Source organism: Saimiri boliviensis, chromosome 1, assembly GCF_048565385.1.
Source record: "Saimiri boliviensis isolate mSaiBol1 chromosome 1, mSaiBol1.pri, whole genome shotgun sequence".
In the NCBI taxonomy this organism is placed as follows: Eukaryota; Metazoa; Chordata; class Mammalia; order Primates; family Cebidae; genus Saimiri; species Saimiri boliviensis.
Genome location: NC_133449.1, coordinates 83647549 through 83672095, shown reverse-complemented (window position 1 = coordinate 83672095; position 24547 = coordinate 83647549). Strand labels below are relative to the sequence as shown.

At 39.9% G+C, this 24547-nt stretch overlaps 1 protein-coding gene and 1 pseudogene across 4 annotated transcripts in view; one reads left to right on the top strand and one right to left on the bottom strand.

The window, feature by feature from the left end:
* The window catches only part of ACYP2 (acylphosphatase 2), a 191188-nt gene that overhangs the window by 71340 nt on the left and 95301 nt on the right, over window positions 1-24547 (top strand). The window lies entirely within an intron of this gene.
* On the bottom strand, window positions 16101-17474 carry LOC101030691 (26S proteasome regulatory subunit 4 pseudogene; annotated as a pseudogene).

Here is a 24547-nt window from a genome sequence, read left to right as displayed (position 1 = left end):
AAACTTAATCCCCAGTGCAACAGTGTTGGGAGGTGGGGCCTAATGGGAGGAGTTTGGAGGGGGACCCTCACTGATGGATTGTTGCTGCTATGAAAAGGTCATGTGGGCTCTACCTTTCTTTTCCACTTCTAGCACAAGGGAACGTAACATTTCTTCCCACTGGAGGGCACAGCCTTCAAGCTGCTGTCTTAGAAGCAGAGAGACCAGGCACTAAGCTGTTATAGCCTTGATTTTGGACTTCCCAACCTCCAGAACTGTGAGGGAATAAATTTCTCTTCTTTATAGATTATGTAATTTCAGGTATTTTGTTGTAGCAGCAGAGAACATTCATACCCAGATGTCATCTTGGGGGAGAAGTGGGAAAGGAGCTTTTTCGAAGGGAGAAAATACAGTTCTAATAGAGAGTTTGAACCTTATATAATAACATATTTATTTAAAACACACTATTTAAAACCTTTTAAAAATATTTAAATTATTCTTTAAAAAATGTTAGTCATTTTGAAGAGTAAGATTCCACCCCCACCCCACTACCAGAAATGGGAACTATACAGCAAAATGTAGTCCTGTACAGAAACTCAGTAAAGTTATGTATTTTTTCTGTATCTCAGCTTGTATATCTTGATTTCGTTGAAATATTTTTAAAAATGTTTAAAGAAATTAGAAGATGCTCACTATTGTTAAAAGAGCAAACAGTAGATATAGTAGTATTCTAATTTTTTAAAAATAATAGTGATTTTAATACATACACAAACATAAACATTTTTAAAGCTTTGACAAATACATCTAAATATTAACAAGGATTATTTCTGGATATAGAATTTTTATGTAGTATTTTTCATACTATAAGATGAACATACATTTCTTCTTATATTCAGAGATAAATTGTTGTTTGAAGAAACAAATCATACAGCCTTGCTACTCACAAGTATGGTCCATGGCCAGCAACCATGGGAGCATGTTAGAAATGTGGATTCTCAGGTCCCACCCCAGACCTCCCGAATCACTGTTTTCATTTTTTTTTTTTTTTGAAACGGAGTTTCGCTCTTGTTACCCAGGCTGGAGTGCAATGGCGCGATCTTGGCTCACCACAACCTCTGCCTCCTGGGTTCAGGCAATTCTCCTGCCTCAGCCTCCTAAGTAGCTGGGATTACAGGCACGTGCCACCATGCCCAGCTAGTTTTTCTGTATTTTTAGTAGAGACGAGATTTCACCATGTTGACCAGGATGGTCTCGATCTCTTGACCTCGTGATCCACCTGCCTCGGCCTCCCAAAGTGCTGGGATTACAGGCTTGAGCCACCGCACCCGGCCTCACTGTTTTCATTTTAACAAGATCCCCAGATGATGTGTGCTTGCCAGCAGTACTGGCGTAGGCTCCACGCTCCTGTCCTCAGCCTACTGATGTCCATACCTGATTCTCTCCTTTCTCCTGTTCCCGCAAACGAACAGCCCCTCCACTTATGCTCCGGCTCCTAGCCCACCTGCCTAACCAAGGACTGTCTCCTGCACCTGTCATCTCTTTCTTCTCCCAGATCATTCCCATTGACAAACAAACATGCTGTGATATCTCTCTCATAATTCTTTAAAACAAATTTTATTTTGTATGTTTAAAGTATACAACCTGATGTTCCGCAAGATACATATAGATAGTAAAACGGTCACTATAGTGAAGCAAATTAACATACCCATCATCTCATAGTTGCCCAGTTTGTGTATGTGGCCAGAGCAGCGATAATCTCATTTAGCAAAAATCCCAAATGTAACATGCTATTATTAACTGCAGTCATGTTGTCCATTACGTCTCTAGACTTGTTCATGCTAGTATCTACTACTTTTTGTCCTCTGACCCGCATTTCCCTATTTCTTCCCCCTCCCCCTCCACCTAGCCACTGCTTTATTCTCTATCTTTGTATATTTGACTTTTTGAAGATTTCACATGTAAGTGAGATCATGTAAAATTTTTCTTTCTGTGTCTGGCTATTTTACTTAGCATAATGTCCTCCAGGTTCATCCATGTTGTGGCAAAGGGCAGGACCTACTCTTTTCTTTTTTTTTTTTTTTGAGATGGAATCTCACTCTGTCACCCAGGCTGGAGTGCAGTGGCATGAACTCAGCTCACTGCAACCTCCACCTCCTGGGTTCAAGCGATTCTCCCGCCTCAGCTTCCTGGGTAGCTGGGATTACAGGTATGTGCCACCATGCTCAGCTAATTTTTGTATTTTTAGTAGAGACGGAGTTCTACCATGTTTGTCAGGCTGGTCTCGAACTCCTGACCTTGTGATCCACGCGCCTCGGCCTCCCAAAGTGCTGCGATTACAGGCACAAGCCATTGCGCCCGGCCACAACCTCCTCTTTTTTAAAGGCTGCATTAAAACTTCCATTATATATACTATTCTATAGATCCTGTATTCTCTCTATAATTCTATTATATTTAATATATATATGTTTTTCCATTCTTCTGTCAATGGACATTTAGATTGTTCTGCTATCTTAGCTATTGCAAATAATGCTGCAATGAGCATGAGAGTGCAGGTATCTTTATAAAGTGAAAATTTTGTTTCCTTTGGGTATATACCAGAAGAGAGATTGCTGGGTCATATGACAATTCTACCTTTAATTTATTTAGAAACCTCCCTACTATTTTACATGATGGCTGCCCCAATCTTTATTACCACCAATAGTGTACAAGGGTTCTCTTTTCTCCACATCCTTGCCAATACTTATCTCTTTTTAATAATTGCCATCCTAATGGGTGCAAGATGGTATCTCATAGTAACTTTGACTTGCGTTTTCTGAATGATTGGTGATATTAGGCATCTTTTTGTATACCTGTTGGACATTTTTATGTTTTCTTTGGAGAAATGTCTACTTAGATCCCTTGGCCTATTTTAAACATCAGGTTATATGTTTTCTTGCTATTGAGTTGCATGAGTTCTTTATACAGTTTGAATATTAATCCTTTATCAGACGTAGGGTTTGCAAATGTTTTTTTCCAATCCAAGGTTGCCTTCTCATTTTGTAGATCATTTCCTTTGCTGTGCAGAAGCTTTTTAGTGTGATGTAGTCCCATTTATTTATTTTTGCTTTTGTCGCCTGAGCTTTTAGTGTGATATCCAATCTCATCTTTTAAAACAAAACCCCAATGCACTTTTCCGACCCCTGTCTTCTTCACATGTTGTCTCGTTTTTTTCTGTTTTCCATGTCCAGGAAAACTCGAAAGACTTGTCTATCTTTCATTGTTTTCCCTTTCTCTTCTCCCTTTCTCTCTCCGCTAATCCACTGATACGGCTCTTGTTAAAGTCACTGGTGACCTCCAAGTGTTAAGTGCAGTGGCCAATTCTGTGTCCTCGTACCTCACTTTTACCTGTCAACAACATATGCACAGTTGATCTCTTTAAGACTCTCCCTTCTCCTTGGCTGCCAGGATACCCTACTCTTGTGATCTTCGTCCTCTCTTACCGACAGCCCCTGCCAGTCTCCTTTCATGGTGCCTCATCTCCTGTTTCTGGATGGTTTGGAGTCCCAGCGTATTGTGCTTTTCTCCCTCTACAGTTCCATGGCTTTTAAGTCGCATCTATAAATGGATATACCCAAGTGTTTATATCTAAACCTGAACTCCAGACTCACATGTCGAGCTGCTTCACTTCAGTGTCTAAAAGGCATATTAAACTTAGTGTGTTCAAAACCAAAGGCTTAATTTTTTCCTCCAACCCATTCCTTGCCCAGTACTCCCTATATGAGCAAATGCCAGTCCCTTTCGTATAGTTGCTCAAGTCACAAAGTTGGTGCAATCCATGAATTCTGTTTCTCTTCCCTCTCTCAGCTGTTACTAAATTCTGTTCTGCTTTCAAAATATATCCAGAATCTAGATGTCAATTTCTCGTGCCCCCTACTCCAGTGATCCCCTCCTCAGCCTGAGTCATCATCACTCTCTTCTGAGATGATTGCAGTGGCCGTAAGTCTCAGATCCCTGTTTTCCTTCCCCTGTACCCCCAATAGTCTGTTCTTTGCACAGCAGCCACCCTAACCCCCTTTCACTCATAATGAAACCCAAAGTCCTTGCCATGCACTAGTTCAAGGCCCCATGTAAACTGTACCCTGCTCTCCACTGTTCCATCCTCTCTGATCTGATCTTTTATGCCCATCCAATTGCTCCCTGTCCTCCAGCCATGCCGGCTTCTCCTTGCTGTTTCTTGATCTTGGCAAACAAACACACTAATGCCACCTCAGGGAGGGACTTGCTGTTTCCACTGACAGACAGTAGAACATAGTAGTAGTGGTTAAGGGCAAGACTCTTTGGAGCCAGACCCTCTGGGGTTCATATTTCAACTCTGCTCTTCACCAGCTGTGTGACCTTGCACAAGTTACTTAACCCTTCTGAGCCTCAGTTTTCTCATCTATAAAATGAGGATAATAAATGTACCTACATACAGTCCTTAAGAGACCTGAATGAATTTATGAGAAGCAGCTGGAAGAGTCACTGGCACAGGAGTAAATGCTTGGCTTTAAGTCTTAAAGATTAATCAGTAAATGATTAATCTTAAAGATTATTCATTATTATTACCGAGGTGTCCAAATAACCCTCTCATTTCATTCAGAGCTCTGCTCAAATGTTCCGTGATTGAAGACTTCTTTGAATACCCTTCCTCCCCCTCCATTATTCTCTCATGTTAACCTGTTTCATTTTTCTTCTTAGCATGAAGCAGTATCTAAGCATATGTTTGTTATTGGACAGATAACGAACATATATAGATAGGTTTGTCTGTTGTCTGTTCACCCACAAGAATGTGGGCTCCACTGAGACCAGGGTCCTGTTGATGCTCATGGTGCCTGGTATATGGCAGACACCCACTACCTATTTATTGAGTGAATTTCTGACCCATAACATTTCCTTCTTCAGTAACTGATAAATGTAATTAATGACATAAAATCTTAAATCTGTCAAAAATCTTGTTTGTACTTGAAGACTCTCAAATTTAAATCCAAAAACTAATACATGGAGAAAAAAATCTGGGATACATATACAGAAGATGTGTGTATACATGTGGGTATACACACGTATCAGTGTATAGAAGCCAGCCATTCTTTCTTGGGAAAGATTTTTTCTCCTGTATCTGAAAGTATGTCTTCTTTTTATAGTGTTAGAATATTCTTTCTTTAATTAAATGCTCTAGATAGTAGATGACAGTTTTTAAATTTTCCGTAGTATCCCTATTTTCATTACTGTTTTAAAATATCCCTATTATACAGTACTTATTTTTAATTTTTAAACAATTTCAAATATAAAATATTGTCAACCTTATGGTGCTTTTCAAAATAAAAAAATTACTAGTCTGTGAAATCCAAAAGTCTGAGCACTGCTTAAAATACAAATGTAGATAACTTATCCAATTTTATTGATATAAGGTTCTAATTCTAGCCAAAACCTGGGAAGTTGTGTTTTTAGTAAAAAACACTTTGATGCCACTTTGTTCATTGTTTCTTGCCTGTTATACAAAAATAGAGGCTTGTAATATTTTTAAATAGAAGAAGAAATAACGGCTTTGTATTAGTCTGTTCTCACACTGCTATAAAGAACTGCCCGAAACTAGATAATTTATTAAGAAAAGAGATTTGAGGCTGAGCATGGTGCATCACGCCTGTAATCCCAGCACTTTGGGAGACCGAGGTGGGTGGATCACGAGGTCAAGAGATCGAGATCATCCTGGCCAGTATGGTGAAACCCTGTCTCTACTAAAAACACACAAAAAATTAGCTGGGCATGGTGGCACGTGCCTGTAGTTCCAGCTACTTGGGAGGCTGAAGCAGGAGAATTGCTTGAATCCAGGAGACGGACGTTGCAGTGAGCCAAGGTCGCACCACTGTACTCCAGCCTGGCGCCTGGTAATGGAGTGAGACTCTGTCTCAAAAAAAAAAGAGGTTTGATTGACTCACAGTTCTGCATGGCTAGGGAGGCCTTAGGAAACTTACAGTCGTGGTGGAAGGCACCTCTTCACAGGGCAGCAGGAAAGAGAATGGGTGCCAGCAGGGGAATGGCAGATACTTATAAAACCATCAGATCTCATGAGAACTCACTCACTATCACAAGAACAGAATGGGAGAAACTGCCCCCATGATTCAGGTATTCTCTACCGGTCCTACCCTTGAAATGTGGGGGTTATTACAATTCAAGGTGAGATTTGGGTAGAGACACAGAACCAAACCATATTAGGCTTCAACTAGTAGTCCCTATGAAAATATTGCAAATGTAACTTAAACATGAAAACAGAACTGAGCAAAGCCTTTCACGTAATGCTACAGTTGGTTGAAGTTGAGGTCCTGGTTTAAATTGTTTTAAGACCTATTGAAGTGTTACTTGTCCTTTTAAAAGGGAAAAGAGACTTCCAATCCCTGTTTGTCAAATGCTGTACTTTTTAGTTTTATTTTGTTCCAATATCTGAAGAAGAATTGGGACCATTTGCTGAATACTTATGTATCTGTTATCACATTAATATCTTTATTATCTCATTTAATTCTTAAAACAGGTCTATAAAATGGAAATTACTCTCAAACTTTGTTAATAGAAGGAAATGGAAGTTTGGGGAGAGTGAAAGAACTCATTTAAACAGACACCGTTTGGGCCAGGCGCGGTGGCTCAAGCCTGTAATCCCAGCACTTTGGGAGGCCGAGACGGGTGGATCACGAGGTCAAAAGATCAAGACCATCCTGGTCAACATGGTGAAACCCCGTCTCTACTGAAAATAAAAAAAATTAGCTGGGCATGGTGGCGCGTGCCTGTAATCCCAGCTACTCAGGAGGCTGAGGCAGGAGAATTGCCTGAACCCAGGAGGCGGAGGTTGTGGTGAGCCGAGATCGCGCCATTGCACTCCAGCCTGGGTAACAAGAGCGAAACTCCGTCTCAAAAAAAAAAAAAAAAAAACAGATACCGTTTGTTGGATGGTAGGGCTGGGATGAACTCCCAGAGCTGACTCCACCCTGCATCTGAATCAAATGCATTTCTTGAATTGGCACACACTTAGTCATGAAAAGTACTCAAAAGATAAAATGTATTGAATGAATAAAATTTAGCTTTATATTTGTTTTTTTTTCTTTCAGTTGTGTTCTTGTTTTGCTCAAAAGGCCAGATTTTCATTTAATAGTAATTATGGGAATTTATACTCGTGATGAAAATCAACCTTATATTTTTAAGCCTATAATATAGGTTGGAATGTAGCCTGGAATGACTGACAACTGTTATTATACAAATAGCGCATGCTGGCAAAATGGAGGCGATTTTTGTGATTTGCAATTAGGATATTATTGTTGTCTTTATATCTGCAAATGATAAGTAGTAACATATTAGAAAGTAATTGACATAATGAGTTGGTAAATCATAGAGACACTCTCATTTATGATTCGTTTAAAATTTGCTTAAAATTTATATTACAGAGTTCCATTCATTTGATTTTATTTGTGCTGTTTAAAATATTAAAAGCCGGATTTCCAAATAGGCAATGATATATGAAGCCTCAGGACTGATCATCTTTCACCCGATCAGCATTTTCTTTTTTTCCTTTTTGACAGAGTCTCCCTCTGTCGCCCAGGCTGGAATGCAGTGGCGTGATTTAGGTTCACTGCAACCTCAATCCCCCAGATGCAAGCAATTCTTCTGCATCAGCCTCCCAAGTAGCTGGGACTATAGGCGAGTGCCACCACACTGGGCTAATTTTTGCATTTTTAGTAGAGATGGGGTTTCACCACGTTGGCCAGGCTGATCTCGAATTCCTGAACTCTAGTGATCACCTGCTTTGGCCTCCTAAAGTGCTGGGATTATAGGCGGGAGCCACCATACCCATTCCCCATCAACATTTTCTTTTGGGAACACTGTGCAATGGGTTTTAGTCAATTCTACAGGAAGTAAGACATCAATAATTGGAAGTGAAAAAAATTAACTGCATACTTTTATTGAATTAAAGCTTTCATTCAACTCAGCTTTTTCATCCAGGAGGCATGCTATGCCATTCTTGAGTGCACTTATTGATTGATTTTTTTTCTTTTATCAGGAAGTCCATATTATTATATAATAATATGATATATGAACATAGAGTACAAATTGTATCTGTTGAGCAATAAGTACCATCAGCATCAAAGCCTATGTTATTTCTCACATTTAATTTTGTTATTTTTTTTCTGTTTAATGCATTTACAAGTTCTGCAAACGCTTTCTGTCGCATTGTCATGTTATTATCGATTTCTTTGCAAGCGTAACGTTGTGCTATTCCTAACTAGGCAGGAGAACGACTTAGGTTAGGAATGAACTGTTTCCTTCTTTTATGAACCTTTATATTTTCTTACAATGTTATCCACATAGTAGGCAGTCACTTGACTGTATATTACTAAAAGTGTATATATTCAGAGTTGGTATCACTAGTGGAGACTCTAGAAGCTCTTTTAGGATGTTGCGTTTTCTGATAATGAATATTCAGATGGAAATAGGAATGGAGAGAACCATATGCATTGACTTATTTTTGGTACCTCCCCAAACTAGGTCAGAATAGAGACCTCAAAATTCAGTGGCTAAACTGCTTCACTCTTGTCTTTTTAGTCACATTTACAGTGGCAGGTTTTGATCTTCACAGAACATTGTGTGCATCTGCCTACAGGTTGTTTCTCTTCTGCTGGCCTCGTTAGTTCTTTGTGAATGTGGTCACTGCTGTAAGGGGGCTGAGAGTTAGATGCTGTGGTATAGAGGGCATTGCCAGCCACAGACCAATTTTGCCAGCTTCATGGACCTCCTCAGAGCCTTAAACTTTTGTTGCGAGTGGTAATTAACTGAGAGGTGATATTAATACTTTAGATATATGTCCTTTGACATTCAATCTTCTTTCATGACTGTAGTTTATAAATTTAAGTCCTTAAGTAAGTGTCACTGGAAGCCCAAGTAATACTGGCTGAAAGAAAGGAGAGGGTGGTTTTTCTCTTATGTAAGTGAAGTACAGAGAGACACAGTTCAAGGCTCACATGGCAGTTCCCTGCTCACAAGGATCCCAAACTCCATCCTCCAGAGTACTTCATGGTTACAATATGGCTCCGAAGCCCCAGCTGTCATATCCACAAGCCAGGCCACAGGAATGAAGACTGGCCAAAGGCAAAACAAACAAACAAAAAACTGTACTAACTGGCTTAACTGTCTTTAAAGCTTTTTCTTAGGAGCTGTCATTCAGTGACTTGAGCTTCATTTAGTTGCAAGAGAGAAGGTTAAATAATTCTTTAAGAGGGGCACATTGTCATTTATTTATTGTATTTTAATTTGAGATAGAGTCTCACTCTGTCGTTCAGGCTGGAGTGCAATGGTGCGATCTTGGCTCACTGTAACCTTTGCCTCCTGGGTTCAAGCCATTCTCCTGCCTCAGCCTCTTGAGTAGCACCTGCCACCATGACCAGTTTTGTATTTTCAATAGAGACAGGGTTTCACTATGTTGGTCAGGTTGGTCTTGAACCCCTGACCTCAGGTAATCCACCCACCTCAGCCTCCCAAAGTGCTGGGATTACAAGCATGAGCCACTGTGCCCAGCCCACATTGTCATCTTAATTAAAATTGGATTTCATTACTAAGGAGAAAGGGCTGAATGTGTATTAAATGGGCATCCAGAACTTCTGCCATATCTTGATATTTAACATATTTATTTTATTTTTTGAGACAGTGTCTCACTCTGTCATCCAGGCTCGAGTTCAGTGGCACAATCTTGGCTTGCTGAAATCTCCACTCACTGCAACCTCTGGCTCCCAGGCTCAAGCCATCCTCCCACCTCAGCCTCCTAAATAACTGGGACTGCAGGCTTAACCTGTTTTAAGATTTGTCGTTTAAGAAAACAGATTTGTCCTTTTTCCCAAGTGAGCCACGGACATGTGCTTTATAAGGCTCTGTTTCTGTGGTCAGCGTACACAGACTTCCAGCCAAGATTTGACTTTCTTCTTCTGATGTGATTATTTCCATTTTTTAAAGATTTGGTGAATTACATTTAATAAATATTAAGCTTGTCTCACCATCAGGATACTATGCTAGACAGGGATTATCAGCTTTGGTGCCATTGGCATTTGAGGCTGGATCATTCTTTGTTGTGAGGGACTGTCCTGTGCATTAGGGTGTTTGGCAGCCTCTCTGGCCTCCACCCTTAGTTGCCAGCAGCAACCCCCAGTTGTGGCCACCAAATTTGTCTCCGTACATTGTCACATGCCTGGTGGGGATGAAATCGCTCCCATTTGAGGACCATGGTGCTAGAAGATAGCCCCACATTTATTTGAATTGCTTGTTTGATTTCCTGTAAAAGTATATCACGGAAGATTAAATGTTTTTTGAAGTGTTGCTCACTGTTGGTATTATGAGCGATGTAGTACTGGTGGAATTTTTCCGTGTGCCGGACACCATGTCCGCCCACTGTCTGCGCATCATCTCATTTAATCCTCATAGCACAACACTGAGTTAAAATAGCACTGTGTTAGGAGAAGGTACTAATGAGATGAAGTAGTCTCATAAACCCCCTTTACAGAGGAGAAAATGAGGCTTAGAGGTTATTTTAGCTGAGATCTCCCTAAGAGCAAACCTGAGACATAAGTCTGGAGAGTGAGTGGTTGATTGGGAGGTGATTTCAGGAAGCAGAATAATAAAGAAGGGATAATGAAACAGGGAAGCAAGAAAAGCTAATAAAGGAGTTGATGCTGGGTTAAGAGCTGCCTCAGGGGCCACCAGGGCACCGTGTATCTGAGGAACAGTGAAAAATGCATCTCAGGATTACTTCCTTTTCCCACCCCCTACGGGGGTTGAGGGAGAGAAAGCTGGAACTTCTTTACCAACTCCCATCTTCCTCAGGGGCATTAACCCCCTTTCCCTTTACGAGTAAAAGTAGTGAGCAGTATATGCAAAGATCCAGCTTTTGAGGAACTTATAGTCTTGAGGAGAAAGCAGTAAATTAGTAAGCAGCATATCAGATAGCAATGCGTGCTCTGAGGTTGTGTGACAGGCGTGCTTGTGGAACTGCTTAGATGGGGTGGCCAGAATGAGGGATGAGCTGAGACCCCAATGGCAAGGGGAAGCCAGTCATACAAAGATCTAGGGGAAAAGCAATCTAGGCTGAGGGACTGCATGGTGCAAAGGCCCCGAGGCAGGAGTGCGTTTTCTTTGTGGAACAATTAGAAGGCTAGTGGGGTGGAAGGCTGAGAGGAAGAGGGTGTGTGATGAAGGCTTGGGTCAAAAGGTTGGGGAGGGACAGTCAGGTCTTGGGTAAGAAACTGATAATTTATTGTGGCTTCTGCTTCCTACATGGAGGGTTTTAAGCAGGGTTCAAGTGATCTACTTATGATTTATTTTATTTTATTTTATTTTATTTTGAGACAGAGTTTCACTCTTGTTGCCCAGGCTCTAGCGCAATGGCGTGATCTCGGCTCAAGCAACCTCCACCTCCCCAGTTCAAGCAATTCTTCTGCGTCAGCCTCCCACCTAGCCGGGATTACACGCATATGCCACCATACCCAGCTAATTTTGTATTTTTAGTAGAGACAGGGTTTTACCATGTTGGCCAGGCTAGTCTTGAACTCTTGACCTCAGGTGATCCATCCGCCTCAGCCTCGCAGAGTGGTGGGATTTCAGATGTGAGCCACTGTGCCCGGCCATCTTACGACTTTAAAAAGAGCACTCTGGCTGCTGTGGAGAAAGGAGTGTGGCCGGGGAAGCACGGAAGACAGGAACCAGTTAGGAAGGAGGCTGTCATAGGCTCCCACGGGGCTAGCTGCATATTTTGCAGGGCCTCTTGTTCAAAAAGCAGGGGAAAGAGTACTATTAAAAGTTCTAAACTATAAAATGTTTTATTTCACAGCCCATCAACTTGTCATGGTGTTTTTTTGTTTGTTTTGTTGTTTAATGTCATTCTACGTAAAGAAAAATTAAAGCTTAAAATTATTAGCATGAATTCTACCATTCATCTGTATATTGTGCAATGCTGGTTTTAAATGCAAAATAAGAACATTTTTAGAGATCAAAGACTTTTTAAAAATGAACAAAAATCGATGAATTAAAAAAATGAGTTCATATCCAGAATCACTGAAATTACCCAACCCCTATTTCATAGTTTGTACATGCGTGTGTACTTTGTTCTTACCAGAACTGTGGAAATGCGGCACAGGACAAGCTCAACTGTTTCATTTCACTTCTTGTTTCATGCCCATTCTAACACCACTCTCTCCCTGCAGCTTCCTGATGGGTAGGAGATGGCAAGGAGAAGGAGTTCTGGGTTGCCGTGTGATTCCCTTTCCTTCCCTCGTCATTTTCAGCATCGGTGGTTGGTTAACACAGGGAAGTAACACAAATAAGAGAGGATATTATAGGGTTCCTTGGTCGTTTAGGTTTCTCAGAACACCATTACCGTTTTTCTATGCTCAAAGTCAGTTCTGGTTTGAAAGGCAAGCATGGCCCATCAGCCCTGTGAGCGCTCCTCACCAACTGAGTGGTAGATGTAACACTCTTAACATCACACTGGCTTCCAGGCTCACTAAGCTCCCATGCACTGTGGTCAACGAAAATCCTGTGCTCCTGGGACATCGTGAACACCATACACACATGGGGTAGTGGGGAACTGGACACACATGGCACATGTCTCCTCTGCTCATGCATATGTCATTGTCCTATCAAATTTCACTTACCCAAGTTCAAAGATAATTAAAATTTTCAGGATGGTGACAACAGAGCATCAGACTAAGTTTGGGTCCTGAGTAAGGGGCCCTGAGCCACTGCAGAGGCCACACACCCATGAGTACAGGCCTAGCTCCTGGTGAGGGATGACAGAGGATAGAGACTTGGCTGGTATAAGTGGAGAAAAACAAACTGTTGAGTAAGTTTTGGGTTTAGATGGTATTCCCAAGATAGATTGTGGATTGGATCTGCTTTTGGATAGAGACAGAAGAGAAATCAAGGTTGACTTACTTCTAGGCTTATTACTTAGAAAAATGGAAAAGACTATAGGAGAAATAATTTTTGAAGTCAGGGAAATACAGAGTTGAGAAGTTTGGATTTACCTCGGTTTAAGAACCAGGGAGCAGTAGAGTCAGGATTTCAGCCCAGGCAGCCTGACTTCAGAGTCAGTGCCTTTAACCTCTGCCCTGTTCTGTCATGTGGGAGCCACACTGATGGGTGTACCTGATGATTGTTGCGATGGTTCTGCATTTTCTTATTCTCTGACCTCTCCAGACAATTCTACCAACTATGTGCAGTGAGCATCTGTGCAGAGGCATGCTCAAATTTAAGCACAGGTTTATATTTAAACCTAGTTCACAAAATATTCCTTTAACTTGCAAGCTTTTCTTTTGCATCTCAACTATATTTGTTTTTGTAGAAAGGATATCTTTATACAGCTTTGCTCATTCACATGAAAAGGAAAGTGTGTTTTCAGTTGGAGGATATGGAGTCAAAAAATCTGAAGTTGGGTTTGGTATCTCTCAATTGCTAGCTGTGTATCCTTGGGCTAATTAATTGCTTTGATCTTTGGTTTCTTCATCTATAAAGTGGAGATGATTGTGTGTGTGTGTGTGTGTGTATGTGTGTGTGTGTGTGCGCGCGCGTGTGTATGCGCGCGTGTGTATTTGTGTATGTGCATATATATATATATATATATATATATATATATATGCACATGCCCTTACCGTATACAGGGCTATTGTGAAGATTAAATGAGATTATAGAGGAAATGGAGCAACTGTCAACAAGGCTTGAGTTGGATACCGACTGGCAATCACTCCCTATTTCCCCCTACCCTCAACCCCTGGCAACCACTAATCTGCTGCTTCTCTCTGTGGATTTGCCTATTCTGGACATTTCATTTAAATGGTATCATACAATATATGCCCTTTGGTGTCTGGCTTCTTTCACTTAGGATAGTGTTTTCAAGGTTTATTCATGTAGTAGCATGTATCAGTGATACATTCTGTTTTATGGCTGAATAAAATTATTGGAATATGCCACATTTTGTTAATCTGTTCATTCGTTAGACTACATTCAGTTAATTTGTTCATGTAGTTAGACTACATGCCTGTAGTCTCAGATACTTGGTAGGGTAGCCTGAGGTGGAAGAGTGGCTTGAGGGGAGGAGTTTGAGGCTGCACTGAGCTATGATTACATTACTGCATTCCAGCCTGGGCAGTAGAGCAAGACTCACGTTCTCTCTCCCTCTTTCTGTCCCTCTTTCTCTCTCTCTTTCTTTCTTTTCTTTCGTTCTCTCTTTTCTTTTCTTTCGCTCTTTGTCTTTCTCTCTTCCTTCCTTCCTTCCTTCCTTTCTTTCTTTCTTTCATTCTTTCTCCTTCTTTCTTTCTTTCCTTCCTGCCTTTCTTCCTTTCTTTCTCTTTCTTTCTTTCTTCAAAAAACAAACCAACCAACCAAACAAACAAACAAGTAGCCAATCCAGTAAGGGAGTCAAAGATCAGTTAATCCAGAGGAAGTTTGAAATAACTCTCCTCAGTCGACAAGAACATGAATGGGGAGGGAATAACTCAAAGGTAAAAACTAGCCTGCCCAGCCTGGGCTGGAATCCTCTCCGATCCCCTCCAACAGAAGTGTGGGAGCTGTCCTTTCACTCTGTCTAATAAACTGCGTTTTCTCACACTCTTTGGGTCCACGAGAAAAAAAAAAAGAAAAAAGATCTGTTCATTAGTTGATGGACATTTGGGCTCTTTCCACTTTTTGGTTATTGCAAATAATGCCACTATGAACATTCATGAACATACTTTTGTGTGGACATATGTTATTTGTTCTCTAGAGTGTATTCCTAGGGAGTAGAATTGCTGAGTTATTTGGCAACTCTGTGTTAACTTTTTGAGGAACTACCAGATTGCTTTCTGAAAGTGTCAGTATCATTTTGCATTCCCACTGGCAATGTATGAAGGTTCTAATTTCTCTACATCCTCACCAACACTTGTTGTTATTGTCTTTTTTATTATAGCTATTCTAGAGTATGAAGTGGTATCTTATTGTGGCTTTGGTTTGTATTTCTCTGATGGCTGATCATGTTAAAATCCTTTCATGTGCTTATCAGCCATCTGAATACACTCTTTACAGAAATATCTATCCAAATTGTTTGCCCATTAAAAAATTGGGGTTCTCTTTTTTAAATTGTTGAATTGTAAGAGTTCTTTATATATTCTGAATACTAGAACCTTATCAGATACAGAATTTGCAAATATTTTCTCCCATTCTGTGGGCTGTTTTTTCACTTCCTTGCTTGTGTCTTTTTGAAGAACAAAAGGTGAAAATTTGATGATAATCGTCAGTTTTTTCTTTCTTTCTTTTTTTTTTTTTTTTTTTTTTAGACAGAGTCTCACTTTGTCATCCAGTTTGGAGTGTAGTGATGTGATCTTGGTCACTGCAACCTTCACCTCCCACGTTCAAGCGATTCCCCTACCTCAGCCTCTTGAGTAGCTGGGATTATAGGTGCCTGTCAAAAGATTGGACACCCCTGGATTATCTCTTGCCTGGACACAAGATTCTTGGAATGCAGTTCTGTTTTCTAAAAGTTTGTGTACTTATTCTAGGTTCCAGTATGGAAGCCAGATTATTTTACTTTTATAAGTAAATATCCTGTTCTTGCTGCCTTGAAGCCTGAAAGACCTTTTCTTTCTAGTTGGAGTTTAAAACTTCACCATAAAAATGTCAAGAATGTGTCTTTTATTTCCCTTATAACTGCCTGGCATTTGGTGAGCTCCTTTGATCTGAAAACTCAGTTCTTTCATCACTTCAGAGTTTTCCTATTTGATTATTGCTTCTGTTTTTTTTCTCTTTCTGGAAGTGATATTTGCTTATTAGGCCTCCTCAATCTGTCCTGTATGTCTGTTATATTTTCACCACTGATTGGTATTTCTTCATTATTTTTGCCTTGTGATGTGATAGTTTCCTTGCTTCATATTTCAGTTTACTACTTTGTGTGTGTGTGTGTGTGTGTGTGTGTGTAAAAGAGCACACTTTATTGAGAAGCAGACTGCTGCACAGTGACCGACGGATGAAGGCCACCCAATGGGCACTTACACATCGTACTCCAAAAAGACACAGGACGTTTTGCTAATAAAAAGCAATGGGAACAGGGATTCCTCTGGGCAACTCCACCAACCTCATCCCTTTCAGGGATGGAGAAATCTCCCATTTTCCTGATGGCAGCTGTGGTTCACTAGAGATAGAGCCCCTCAGGGGTGCCTTCCTGTTTCTTACAAAGAACATTTTGTTTAGATTTTTCGAAGTCTTCATTTGTTACTTTCATTCTGCGTTCTGTTAAGACCATCAGACCAGCTTCTGTACAGATTGCCTTCATGTCAGCACCAGAGAGGTCATCTTTAGCCATGATCAAGTTGTCCAGGGTTACATCATCGGCCAGCGTCATCCTGCTTGTGTGAATCTGAAAGATGTGCTTCTTTAGTCTTTTCATCAGGCAGGGGGAACTTGATCTTCCTGTCAATGCGGCCTGATCTGATAAGGACTGGATCCAAAGTTTCTATTCGGTTTGTGGCCATGATAACTTTCCCATCTGCCCTAGAATCAAATCCATCCAACTGGTTCAGCAGTTGCAACATTGTTCGCTGAATTTGTCACCACCAGAATTTGAGTCATATCTTTTTGTCCCAATGGCGTCAATTTCATCAATAAACACGATGGACAGTGCATGTTCTTCTGCAAGTCGAAACAGTTCCTGTATGAATTTGGGCCTATCACCTAGGTACTTCTGAATAAGTTCAGAGTCAACCACTCTCAAGAACGTGGCTGAGATTTGGTTTGCTACTGCTTTGGCCAACCAGGTTTTACCTGTGCCAGGTGGACCATAGAGAATGACCCCCTTAGGAGGCTTTATACCCATCTCTTCATAATATTCAGGGTGGGTGAGAGGAAGCGCCACAGATTCCTTAGTTTCCTGAATTTGGTTGTCCAAGCCCCCAGTATCAGCATATGTCTCCTGGGGGGCCTTTTCCACCTTCCTCACTGTGACCAGGGGATCCGTGTCATCCATCAGGACCCCTATCACGGCATGCACCTCGTGGCCGAGCAGGATGGAGCAGCCAGGTTCCAGCAGATCCTTGTCTACAGATGACAGAATGCTGACGTAGTGTTCTGAGCCCACAGATGTAGACACGATGGCATGACTGTCATCGGTGATCTCTTCCAAGGTTCCTGCTGACATCGGGGTGCCCCTCAGGTCATCCACTTTTGATCTTTCCTCCTCTTGTTTTTCTTCTGATGGTTTTATTTGTTCCTGATTTCTAATGAATTCTTCCTCCATGAGAAGGTAGTCTTTAATTCTCTCCAACTTCAGTAATTTTAACCGGCACTGAGTGTGAGGTGTCACCAGTGGCGATTTGCTGGCAGCGTCTGGTTGGTACAGGAGGTTCCTATTTCTTTTTCTTGTCCTTGTCATCCTTCTTGCCACCTCCAGGACCATGACCACCACTCTGACTTTGACCCATTTTGCCTTGGCCACTCAAGCTCTACTTTGTTTTTAATACCAGCTATTCATTTTATTTCCTTTTGGAGCTTAAGCCCCAGATTTCATGTTTCTCATAGGCACCGTCTCCTCCAATTTTTTTAGTTATCCTCCATGTGTATCCCCTTAAACATTCTTACTACATTTTTTATTGTTTCTTCCATTAATTTGGCTTTTGTAAAAATTGCCTATCTCTCCATTCTGGCTTCCCTCCTTCGAATTGCTAAGTCCCTTAAATGTCTATAGAGTTTGCTTTCTTAGGTCAAGGAGTGTGCATTCTCAAGCACCTGCATAGATGTGGTGGGTGAAGTCTGAGGGGCCATGGTGGATATTGCCAGTAACCCATGGGAGCTGGTCTAAAAAATTCTGAGACAGCATCTGAGCCCAGAGAGGAAACAACCAGAAAAAGCAGTCAGCATCTGAGATGATGCCCAGAGAGATGCAGGTAGACCATCTGCAAGGAAGAGAAGACTTGGTTCCTTATAGCGTGACCTACTGCTTTCTGCTCTTGTCCTTGGTTTCTTACAAACCTTTGGATATCCTCTTATGGTACCAGTTATACATTCTTCTCTCCTCACTCACTCCTATTATACATTTACATTTTACCTCTTTGAGTTGGCTGCAGTTGATCTCTCTTCCTAGATGAGGCAGCTGTCACATCACTATTGCTGTGGGTTATTTTCAGCTCATACAGAGGGCCCAGATGGTAGAGACCCATCCCTTCAACATTCTTTCTATAGCGACTTAGATTTACCTTCCCAAGCATCTCCTTTTTACCAGTCTCTTCCAAATATTTCATTCCTTTATAAATCTGTTTTCTGAAATTCTCTTCCCCTTTACCCCTCTGAAATTTAACTACCTCCTTAGAGCCTTTAGTCTACACAGATTTACCAAAATGTCTTGTGTAATTGGGTCAGGGATATACTCATCTACAGCTAATTTTGCACTTTTCATGTGATACAAGCTTTGCTTCAGGGTTAAATGTAGAAATAATTTTGAATAATGTACTTATCAAATAATGTACTTATTCCTTTTTTGAGTGTATGTATTTCCTGGATATTTATGGCCATGTTCTCTTTAATAATTCCTGTATTTACCATTCTAGTTTACTTCTATTGTCTAGTCCAAGGATTATAAACTGGCAGTTGCTTGTTGCATTCTGCCTGGCACTGATGCATTCTGTTAAGAAGAAACAAAGTTGTTGTATTATTTCCATGTAAGGTTGCTTTTTGATGGGGCGTGCACACTGCCTCCTTACCCTCTTCTTATACCTGAAACTTCCCACATTTTTGTCAATTCTCCTGTCCTTTAATTTTAAAGTTTGAGGCCTTAGGCTCAATATGTCATTGTAATGTATTTGTTTGAAAATAGTTTTCTTAAATATTCATAATGAATGACATTGTGCATTAGAGGCAGATACCATGAATCATAATTTAGATCTGTTATTTACTGCCTTTGCTGGTCATGCTTGGCAAACTACTTTGAATTATTTTTCTATCCAATTAAAAATGTTTTCAAGTCCTGTGTTTCTAAAATGCTGCTATTCAGATCATGTTATTATATGTTCTTGTTTAATTAGGTCACCTACTGCTTTGCTAAAGGTCTAATTAGTAAATGATGTCTCTATTGTGTTTGATTCAGAACAAAGGTACTAAAAGGCACTTTGAAAATAAGATAATGTCCTTGGTGCTTTGACAGAGCTAGGACTCAGAGTTTTCACAAATGACATCCTTTACTTATGCCAGGTGCCTGTTAGCATTTTGTAAACTCTCCATGATATTGGTGTCTTTTTGTTTCCTATAATCAGGTGTACTGACCCATTTTCACTTACTTTAGCTCAATCTTATCCTCTTTGTGATTTTTTTTTCCGTAACTGTAGAGTAAATAAAATTCACCTACTTGCTCCAAAATGTAACATAGAAATGCAAACTAAATGTTCCCCTGTAGAGGGTGCAATCTGTTTTAAACTCTCAATATGTGTAATAAAAGCTATAAACCATAGAGGGAACTTTCATGGGCTCCATCCATATTGTTTGGGGCAGACTTTTTGACTGATTTGAAAACTTTATAAATTTGATGGTAGACACTGTTTTTCTCAAGTTATAAAATGTATATAATATTAGGATGAATGCAGTACATTTGTTTTTGTTATGATTTGGGGCATTGTATTAGGGTTCTCTAGAGAAGCAGAACCTATTGTATGTGTGTGCGTGTGCATGCATGCACACATGTGTACATGCATGTATACATACATGTATATGTAGAGGGAGAGTATATATGTGTGTGTATATGTATATATATAGAATGTATCTACATAGAGATGTATATCTAGATATGGGTATATATATATGCCTATATCTCAAGTTATTGTATATATATGTATGTGTATATACATGAATATGTATATGTGTGTATGTATATGCAGAGAGAGAATGTAAGGAAATGGCTCATGTGATTATGATGGTGGGCAAGTTGGAATTTGTAGGGAAGGCTGGCGGGCTAGAAATTCAAATAAGAGTTGATACTGCAGTCTTGAGTCTGAAGCCTGGAAATGGGCAGAACTTCTCTACCTCATAGTCTGGATGCAGAATTTCTTCTCCCAGGAGCCTCAGTCTTTGCTCTTTAAATTCTTGATTGGGTAACATCTACTCACATTATGGATGATAATTGGCTTTACTTAAATTCAACTGATTGTAAATGTTAATCATATCTACAAAATACCTTTACAGAAACTTTTAGATTAAAATTTGACCAAATAATTGAGCACCACAGTCTAGCCAAGTTGACACATAAGATGAACCAACACAGGCATCTTGCATATGTTATTGTCGATGAACCAAATTAAAGGCAATGTTAGCTAGCAGTTTTACTAACTGGGGTTCAATACTTAGTGCAACTCTGCAGTAATAAAGATGTGAATTATACTGTAGCACTCCAAAAATGAGTGAATGGGTCATGAAACATAAATACCATGAATCATAATTCTTATCAGTTTGGACTTTTTTCCAGAACATTTTTTGGGTCAGTCTTCTGCAATGGTATTGTTCTAATTTCTTCTTTGAAACTTAGCTTTCAAGTTCTGTGGGTGCATTCAATATTGGGCGGTTTTGAATGCATACTTAGAAGAGCAGCCAAAATGTAGATTAGAGAGAGAAGGTCAAACAACTTGTCATTCTGTGCAATTTCTGCAATCCTAAGCCGGTTATAACACAGAGTGTTCCAGGACCTCACACAGATACATGAAATGTATTTTCTAGGTTATGGTCTGCATGTGATTTGCTGTGCCTTCAGCTTGATGTCAAGCTTGCTTTTCCTCTGACCCTCAAGATCCAGTTGGAATCTTCTAGTTGCACTAATCCTCTAATTTTTTTTTTTGTCACCAAGTTTTTGTCTTCTGTAATACAATTTACACTATATTTTCTCCCATATCCCTAAAGTGGTTCTTCCTCTTTCCCTGCCCTCTTCTTTCCTCTTTCTCTCTGACTTCTCAGTATGATCCTGATGTGAATAGCATACTACCCTTAGTCTTACACTTTTTACTTTTATGTTATGTGGCAGACCTCCATCTATGTTTTTTTTGTTTTTTTTTTTTTTTCAATCCTTAGCATGGTGAATGGAGTTTTGTTGTGTACATGTGTTTGGGAGAGCGGGGGTGGGGAGGGTGGTGTTTCTTTTTAATGGTTAGAGATCAAGCTTAATCTCTACAAGACTTTCCATTAGCTTGGCATCATTTCCTGCCACCAGGGTTGGGAAAGAATTTAGTTTTTGTCCAGAAGACCAGAATACAGCCAGGTGTGGTGGCTCACACCTGTAATCCCAACACTTTGGGAGGCCGAGGTGGGCAAATCATGAGGTCACGAGTTTGAGACCAGCCTGGCCAACATGGTGAAACCCTGTCTCTACTAAAAATACAAAATATTGGCTGGGCATAGTGATGGGTGTCTGTTATCCCAGCAACTTGGGAGGCTGAGGCAGAAGAATTGCTTGAACCTGGGAGGCAGAGGTTGCAGTAAGCTGTGATTGTGCCACTGCACTCCAGCCTGGGCAACAGAGTAAGACTCTGTCTCAAAAAAAAAAAAAAAAAAAAAAAAATACGACAAAAATTATTTTCTTAGCTCCAGAGGCCTCTTTGCTGCAGAAGCACAAATTGAAAGAGTGGCTTAGTAATTCACTTAACTTGTTAAACAGCCTCCTGGTAAGAATTTGTTTAGATTTTGACAAAAAGCGAGTTTTTTTCTTTTCAGGGCTCAGTATAGGTCTCAGTGATAGAGAAAAGTAAGAAGAAAAATTGTCATATGCATACAATATTGCATAGCATTCTGTGTCATAAATCAAATTTTATGGGAGAAGGCGTTTGTCACATTGTGTCCTCATACCCAGTTGTGTGATTGTGTGTGTGTGTGTGTGCATATATGTTAATTGAGGCAATTTGTAATATAAAGTTTATTGGATTTTACTTTGATTTCTCCTTTATTAAGTATTGAGGAAATGACAAAAACAATTTGTTTGCTTTTGCTTTTTTTTTGGCAAGCTCCACTTTTTAAACTGTTTATTTTTACAGATGTATTTCATCAGTTCTTAAGAATGAAGCTAGGAATGTTTGCTGGCTTCTCAGTTAGTACCACCCAGAAACTGACAAAAAAAAAATTTGTTTTCTTAAAATATGACATTGGAGGGGAGGTAGGGAAACTTGACTTTTTTGTGAACTATTGGATTGTTTAAAAAGATTTAATGCATTTTTAATTTTGCTATTTAATGTACTGCTTAATTCCATATTACTTTCTGATTCTTGGTTGTTGTACTTATTATTTTATAGTTCATAATTTTAATGCAAAGGAGATAGAAGTTCATGTTTTATTTCTCTGGAAATTTGAATATACTGTTCATACCATCTTAGAATTGTTTCTTATCATTCAGAGAGCCTCGTCCAGAGGTTAGTCTCCAAGAATCTTAGCACTTAATAATCAATTGTGACCCTTTGATGAGTCAACAGTACACTTGTTCTTTTTTTTTTGAAACAGAGTCTTGCTCTGTCGCCCAGGCTGGAGTGCAATGGCGTGATCTCGATTAACTGCAACCTCTGCCTCCCGGGTTCGAGTGATTCTTCTGCCTCAGCCTCCCAAGTTCCTGGGACTACAGGCACGTGCTACCATGCCTGGCTAATTTTTTGTATTTTTAGTAGAGATGGGGTTTCACTGTGTTAGTCAGGATGGTCTCGATCTCCTGACCTCATGATTTCTGCCCACCTTAGCCTTGCAAAGTGCTGGGATTACAGGTGTGAGCCACCGCACCTGGTCAACAAGTGCAGTTCTTATAAGGTATGTCTTATATGATTAAAATAATAATATTAAGGCATTGTTTGGACGCATTTTCTTTGGACCAGACTAGAATAAGGTAAGTCAGAAAATGACCTGGAATGGTTCACTCCTTCATTTGGCAAATATTTATTAAGCCTCTCAGTTGTTACAGGCACTGACACCATCCTATCTCTTCAGAAACTGACAGTTCAGTTTGAGACAAAATATGAAAACATTTACAATTCAGTATAGAGACTGTTTAAAAAACAAACAAAAAAAAAGCGTTCCTTTTCCTGAATGTGTCCCATCATTTCTGGCTGTCTTCACTCTATTCCTGCCATGTTGAGCTTTGAAGTTGGGGAATAATGCAGAAGCAAGGATGCAAAAAACATTAGTTTGCGATCAATTTCTTGATTTGATTTTGGGATCATGAGTTAAGTGAAACCCAGCACTTTGGGAGGCCAAAGCTGGCAGATCGCTTGAGGCCAGGAGTTCGAGACCAGCCTGGCCAACATGGAGAAACCCTGTCTCTACTAAAAATACAACAAGTAGCCGAGTGTGGTGGTGGGCTTCTATAATCCCTCATACTTGGGAGGCTGAGTCACCCCTGTACTCCAGCCTGGGTGACAGAGCGGGACTCTGTCTCAAACAAACAGACAAAAAATTAACAGAGAACCATGGTACTACATTCCTTTTCTCTTAAATCCTTGATAAAACTAATGCATATCATAAAGCAGGGTTCCCTAAATTGAGAAATATGTCCCATCCTCTTTTAGAAAAAAAAAATTCCTGAACTTCCAGTGTTGACTGAAATTGCTTTTATGTTGCTTATCTTACTTATATTGTTTGTTACATTACTTAATATATACAGACATACAATTTTTGTGCTATACAAACTAAAACATTAAATATAAATAGGATTACACAACCATTGTAATTCAAATTAAGTGTTGTAATTCAGTTCCAACTTGTTTTAGTGGGCTAGGTGACGCTGCTTTGCTGAAATAGTTGTTGATTTAGGGAATTAGAGTAGAGAGGTGTTGCCACAAGTCTAGTTCTATGGTTCATCTGTTTCAGTATTTGAATTTTGATAATACAATAATATAATACATATCTAATTTTTGTGAGATAATAAAAATTAATAAAATTATTTTGAATAAACAATATTTACAAGTACTTATAATACCTACTTGCATAAGTATAAGTACTTGTAAATATTGTTTATTCAAAATAATATTAATAATGCTCAATCCCTAATTGGAAATTAGGCTCATTAAGTCTTTAGTAAAACTCTACCAGTGAGTAGTCTTGGAATAGCAGGTTAAAGATGTGTCACTTGGTAACTCTTTATTTTTATTTATTTATTTTTATTATGCTTTAAGTTCTGGGGTACATGTGCAGAATGTACAGGTTTGTTGCATAGGCATACACGTGCCATGGTGGTTTGCTGCATCCATTCCCCCGTCATCTACATTAGGTATTTCTGCTAATATTAGCCCTCCCCAATCCCCCCACCCCCTGCTATCCCTCCCCCGACAGCCCCCAGTATGTGATGTTCTCCTCCCTTTGTCCATGTGTTCTCATCATTTAGCATCAACTTATAAGTGAGAACATGCTATGTTTGGTTTTCTGTTCTTGTGTCAGTTTGCTGAGAATGATCATTTCCTGCTTTATCCATGTCCCTGAAAAGGACATGAAATCATCCTTTTTTATGGCTGCATAGTATTCCATGGTATATACGTGCCACATTTTCTTTTCTTTTCTTTCT